Here is a 6,000-nt window from a genome sequence, read left to right on the forward strand (position 1 = left end):
GGCTTATAGGCAATAAAGTTTAAGGGACAATCTGAGTAGGGAGAAAATTGTACAAGCCAAATTATGATATTATTTAGGAGGCAAAATATAAAAGGGGACTGCGAACTTCAAAGTTTCTGCCCAGCTGTTCAGAACTTCCTCTCCATATATAATTCATTCATGCAACTCCACACATCATTACAGGCAATTTGCATGAAATTTGATGTTATGATTAAACAATGCTGACAGTAGAACTTTACAGCCTCAGTGCTGCTTATTAAACTGGAAATGGAAAAGTAACCTAGGTTTGAGAAAATAACTTATTTGTTCAAAACTCATCCATTATACTGTTCTAGCTCTTTTGAGTATTCTAACCTGTTGAAAATTGGCTTAGTTTCATTATGAAAAGAAGACTCAGTCCATGGAAAGCATAGGCAAGTCTTCCCAGACCACATGATTTTCCTCTCCCAGTAAGATCACCTTCGGAGTGGACCTGGTGCTAAGGATGAGCGTTCAGATCCAGGCAGGAGGCAAAACATGATGACAAGGATGAAACAAAGGGCAAACCAATGCAAACAGCCAGGTTTTCCTCGGAAGACTAATAAATGCTCTTTTTTGGTTTCCATATTGCATCATCTACAATGAGAGCAGGCATCATGACACTTGAAAGAAAGCATGACCTATTTTTCTTTCATGACATTTGACACCTTGGAAGAATTTGAAATGTTCTTTATCCAAAGGTCACAAAAAGCCAGTCCACAGGCCAAATGTAACCTCCAATATGTTTTCTTGACCTCATAAAATTATTTTTATAGGTATAGTAGGTATTAACTGCAAACTTTAAAAATGATGAGATCCCATATATAAACATTTATGTTCACCTCCTTTTGAATACTCAGAGGTAGGAGTATAACATCTGAGGCCGAGTCATTTTATCCCCTTCAGATCTAGCATGCCAGTTTGCCAAAAGTTTCCATCCGGCCTGCAAGTTTCTCTTACATACTTAGCCAACCTGGATCCTGTGGAGATATTTGACTTTCTGACTCTCTGTTGCCCAGCCCACTAATTTTTCAGATGAGAGATCCAACACTCAGAGAAGATCTGTCCAAAAAATACCAGAATCAGGCCCAGAACCTACTTCTTTCCACTGTAACCCTCTACCTCCCCTGATTATGATTCCAGAATACTGATTAAAGTGGCACATTTTAATTACAATAACCATAACTATGAAAAACACCTTTTTTCAATGAACAAACTCAAGGGGTTATAAGAAGATATAAAATGTAAGAAAGAAACTCAACCTCAATATTGGTGAACACATTGACTGATGAATTTTAAGAGTTTTCACAATATTTTTAAGCAATGCAATATGTCAAATAAAGCCATATTTAGGGCTAACCAAATGGCAGGTAGAAAGATGTAGCAGCCAAATTATGATATTATTTAGTAAGTGGGACTCAAGAAAACCAAGAACTTCGATGTTTCTGCTCAGCTGTTTAGAGCTTCCTCTCTCTATAATTAGCAGTGTGTTGATTACAATTTGAGAAAAATGGAAACTAATCTTTTATCTGAATTCAGTTTGGTTTTACCCAATAGGGTAGATTCTGCCTTTGTCTCAGTTTTAGACAGATTCCTGTTACCATGGCGTATTAAGCCAGATAATTGTGAAAAGCCTTTGATTGTTGAAATCAGATTAAAATTTTACAAAGAATACTGTAAATGTTAGATGAAGATTACTGTTTACAATGGACTGCTAAGAGTTCTTTCTAAAGCTGTATGTCCCTGGATCAACACCCCCAGCTACACCTGTCCAGCTCTACCCTTTCTTTCAGTCTGATGTAACCATGGATGAAATCTTGGAGAACTACCAGGTTTCTCAAGTCCAAGGAAACCAATAATCACTGAATCCTTCTAACTTTGAGAAGACCCATTCTGCCTTTATTCCCACAATGGAGTCACCATCTGCAAAATCAACACTCTGCATTAAATAGGTGTCTCCTGCTTTCTTATGCAACACAATCCCAATATGCCAGGGCTTAACAATCAAGCACTAAGATGTTGCCATAAAGTTCATACTTTTATTGCCTGCCTCCTCTTGCCAAGTCTGACATCACACTGCCTTCCCTACGTGTTGTCAGGAGGGAATAGTGAAATGATGGGACTACAAGGGACAGAGATTCAGAGGAACTGGGAGGTTGGCATTTAGGCAGAGACTCCACAAAAAGTGCTGGCCCTCACCCAGAATTTCTACTTCCCTGCTCTGACCACCAGAACCACATGCACACAACTCCATCTGTCTGTTAACTCAGAATCCACACTTCAGCTTTGCAAATCATAAATTGCTATGGCCCAGGATTCTGAGATTGGAATATTACAGTTTACTCATTTATAAAATGAGCTTATCCTGATCACTAAGATCAAAAGACGAAAGTTCTAAAATCTTGTGAGTTTTTACTTAGCAAAATCCTACTAATTCAGAAATGTATCACCTTGACATTGTGAAGAAGATGCAGCTGTGCAGGATGATAGTCACCTGAAGGAAGGCTACAGTTTCTCTTCTGACCGTGACTTTCAGAGATTATGGCATCTTTTCAGGTCATCTCAACAAACTGTTTTTAGCCTTGTCAGCTCCTGGGGGGCATGGGCATGCAATCAATCATTTCACAAAAAATTTGAAGAGATAACACCTGAACTGACAGACAAATATTGTATCTAGGCAAAAAAAGGAGTAAATGCAAAGACCCTAAGACTGAAGGCTGGCATGGCGGAAGAGTCTGGAGAACATAGAGCAAGCCAGTATTTGTAGGGAAGCAAAGTGGGAGATGAGGCACAGCAGGAGGCCAGGATCAGAGCATGTAGTCCAGGCAAAGACTTCAGATTTCATTCTGAGCACAACTTAGATTTTATCCCACGTGCCACTGGAGAATTGGAGACAAAGAGCACCTAATTTGACAAGATTGATGGGGGTGAGGAGACCGGAATGAACTGCAGAAATTGATGGCAAAGCTGAGTCTTAAAGGATTAACATGTTTTAGCAGGAGAAAAGAGAGTAGGTGAAAAAGTTGGAAAGCAAAAGGAAAATAGAAAGAGAGAACGTAATTGAGGTAGAGGAAATCCCATGAATAAAGACACGGGATTCCCGTGGTGTTTGGGGGAAGCCATAAGGGGTTTGAGAGTTGCTAGAGCATAAAATAGGAGACAGGACAAGCAGTATTTGAGACCGGGGAAGTGGGCAGGTGCTAGAAACGTTAACATTACAATCACAGCCACTCAGATATATAAAGCATGTTTCCTTATACGTGCTAAGATTCTCTATTTTATTAGACTACACTTGTGGCCAGAGGGTGTACCATCTTAGGCAACCCGCTTCACCTCTCAGCACCTAACAAAGAGCTAGTAGATATTCAATAAATATTTGTGGCTTGAGGACCATTAAGTAAACCTCACTGACAAATTCTACTCATTTCTACCAAATATATTACCAGGGTTTTCACCAAGTCAGGTAGATCAAGACAACTTGTAGGCACTGATAATTGCTGCTTAGCATTCACAGTGAAGCAGTGTTCAAAGGACCCCATCACCTCCCCTATTTCTGACATATAAAGTTAACAAAGCATCCAATTTGTTAAGATGACTTGTCTTGCTTGAGTAATGCTTTATTACTTTACCTGAAGTGCAAAGCAACTTCCTTAGGGAAGATTTCACAGGAAATAACAATAACTTATATATAAAAGCTTTATAGTTTTCACGGTGCTTTTACATATAAAATGTTTTATCCTCATAGCAACTCTTCGAGTTAGGCAGGTTAGATATTATCATTCTTCATTTCACTTTTATGAAAACTGAGACTCAGTGAGGTCACACAACTAATACACTAGAGCCAGGATTAGAAGTGAGGCTTCTAACACTTACATTTTTGTCACCATGGGTTTTCTATGAAAAATAATTTTAAGACAGGCAAATGCATAATAATTTTATTATTTCAGTAGAAAAAAAGCATGAATTTGCCATAAACTAATCTTTTGCATCAAAGATCTGTTTTATCTGTTCTTCCATTTCTTTACTGAACAAATATTAATCCAATGCCTACTAGGTATCAGCTATTTTTTAATCACTGGGGATATACCAAATCAAACAAAAATCCCTGACCTCATGTTGTTTACATTCCAGTGGGAGAGGAAGAGTAATCAAGTAAATTACATAGAATATCAGACGACAAGTGTTCTGGAGGCTAATGAGGCAGGGAAGGGAGATGAAAGCCATAGAGTGAGTGGGTATAGTTTAAACAGGATGGTCAGGAAAGGCATTGCTGAGATGACGTCGAGCAAAGGTCTGTGAAAGGTGAAACAGAGCCCAGCAGATAGCTGGGGGGAGAGACTCCAGGCAGATAAAACAGTAATTGTTAGAGCCCTGACATGGTAGAAGGCCTTGCTTACTGGAGGAACAGCAAGGGGTTCCATGTGGCTGGAGCAGAGGGCAAGTCTGGGAGGAGATGGAGTTAGTTGATGACATGTGTGCTGGGGATAAGGAAGCCAATGGAGGGCTTTGAGCACAAGGGTTTTGACATCACTTGTTTTACCCTTTAAACAGACTATTCTGGCTGCTGTGGGAAGAACAGATTATATGGAGGAGGTGGTGGTAATGACAGACAGCAAGTCACATATAGCCATGGCTGCAATAATCCAAGTCAGAGATGACATCGGTAGAGTCCCAGGTGGTACCAGTGGAGGAGGTAAGAAGTTTCTGGGTTGAGGATATACTTTGAAAGAGAGGCCATAAGGACTTGCTGAAGGATTAAACATGAATTGTGAGAGACAATGTTTTACAGTCTCTACCATGTGCCAGGACCTGGTTAAGCAATGCGAATTCAGTGATGCTTTGGATAGACATGGTTCTAATCTTTGTTGAGTAATTCGACAAGGGACCACAACTGATCAAAATGACCTCATCTGCTTCAATGTGTCCTGTAGCCACAAGTCACACTGATCACCCATCACTCCAGGCCTGAGCAGGTCAACTGTTTTTCTTGGGCCTCAACTTCTTATAGGAAACTGAGAAAACAAACAACCAAACTAAGATGCTTTTTCAGCTTCAATACTTTACAAGTTGGTGCATCTAAAACTGAATGGGGGAGGGCTCTCTTGTTCATTATCTTCTATGAGAAAGGACTCCATTTTTTAAGGGAATATAATCTCACCCAAAATTGGAAATGTTGGAATTAGGGACTATGAGGAATTTCCCCTACATCTGTGCTCTCTCCTTGAAAGCACATGTTTGCCGACACATCTGTCATAGACTCTGAACTGCAGCCAATAACCTGCTAAAATGCTACCTCCAACGTACAGAAAAAATGAGACCCAAGAGAGTTCTACCTTGGGGGAAAACCCTGGCTGCCTTCTTAGGGTGCAAAGGATGGCAGTGAAGCAGAAGGCTTGGCTCTGTTGTCCCCCAGCAGAGATTTCAAGAGCTGGGTGCAGAGCCCCATCCTGAACTTGGCCACTCTGTGTCCTAGCTGCCAAAGGGCTTTGTTTGTATCTCATGGTCTCACTATTTACCATCGCTCCTTCTTTCCCTTTGTTGGCTCAAGGCAGAAACCTACTCAGACTGTGGGTGATAGATAGGTGAGTTCTAACCATCACATTCTCTTTTGCACCGTGGCTGAAGTCCAGCTAGGGAAACAGGAACAGAGCTACCACCCAGATGGAGACCAGGAAGACAATGACTCAGTGACTTCCTCCCACCAGTTGGAGCTCTGCCCAAGGAGATGCACAAGGACCGAATGCTCGCCTGCTCCCTGCTTTGTTCCCCGCTGTTCACTCTTCTCACTGCTTCACTTCTCGCAGTGCGACCCTGCCTGTCGCTAAGGTCCCTACCTTCCCCTCTAGGTTGATGGATGATTCCACCTCTCCGCACCTCTAACCACAGCCAAGCCCCTGAATGAGTGTAGTTTTTCTCTACTTATCCCTCTCTCCAACTGGCCTCATACACAAAACCTGGAAAAGAGACAATGCTTAAAAAAAA

The sequence above is a fragment of the Camelus dromedarius genome, chromosome 3, assembly GCF_036321535.1.
Source record: "Camelus dromedarius isolate mCamDro1 chromosome 3, mCamDro1.pat, whole genome shotgun sequence".
In the NCBI taxonomy this organism is placed as follows: Eukaryota; Metazoa; Chordata; class Mammalia; order Artiodactyla; family Camelidae; genus Camelus; species Camelus dromedarius.